Here is a 984-nt window from a genome sequence, read left to right on the forward strand (position 1 = left end):
CCAGGAACAGCTGTTCCAACAGAAAAGAAAGTTTGTACAAATGAAGCATGGGTAGACACAGAGAGCGACTGCTGCCTAGAATCCTTAGTGTATACCATGGTGGTGAGATCTCACAGCAAAAAGGCTTGGGCAGGAGAATAAATTTGTTTTCTTCCTCTCTTTTTTTCTTTTTGTGGTACTGGGGATTGAACCCAAGCTGTTTGTATTGAGCTACATCCTCAGCCCTTTTTATTTTTTATTTTAAGACAGGGTCTTCGTAAGTTTCCCAGGTGGGCTTGAACTTTCGATCCTCCTGCCTCAGCTTCCCAGAGAGCTAGGATTAGAGGCATGCACCACGCCCCTCCAGCCAAGAATGGCTTTTAGGACTGAAAAGAAATCCTTCGTTTTTCAGACAAGGACACGAAGGAGATAAAAGTATCTTTCCCAAGGTTTCCAGCCCTATCATCCAGGCTTACAGCCAGTTTGTGTAATTACACTTGGATCATATTAAATTTTGTGTGGAAAAGTGCTATTTTAAAAGTTAACTATAAAATAGTACATACAGTATTATACTATTTTAAGAGAAAAATGCATACATGAGTATGTAACAGACTGGAAGGAATGATCCTATTAATATGTCAATGTTAGTTATTTTTGCCTGGCAAGATTAAGTGAGATTTACATTCTTTTTCATTTGGTGCGTTTCTCAGGGTCTCTGGCTCTCTCTGAGACTATATTATTTGTATAATTAGAAAAATATTTCAGATATGCACAGGGTACATAACTGCCCCACAAATAGAAGAGACGGAAGGTCCTGGAGAGACAGCAGCCAATCCATGAACTTGGTGTGTCAGCCAGCGACACTCAGAGGTGGTGGGGACAAACACGCAGCCTCCCCTCCTTTCCCAAGGTGTCCTCTGGACCTCCTTTCAGAAGCAGCACTCTGGCCATGTGCGGTGGTGCACACCTGTCGTCCCAGCACTCTGGAGGCTGAGGCAGGAGGAT

This window comes from Chinchilla lanigera, unplaced genomic scaffold (assembly GCF_000276665.1).
Source record: "Chinchilla lanigera isolate Chin_1 unplaced genomic scaffold, ChiLan1.0 scaffold00050, whole genome shotgun sequence".
NCBI classification, from domain to species: Eukaryota; Metazoa; Chordata; class Mammalia; order Rodentia; family Chinchillidae; genus Chinchilla; species Chinchilla lanigera.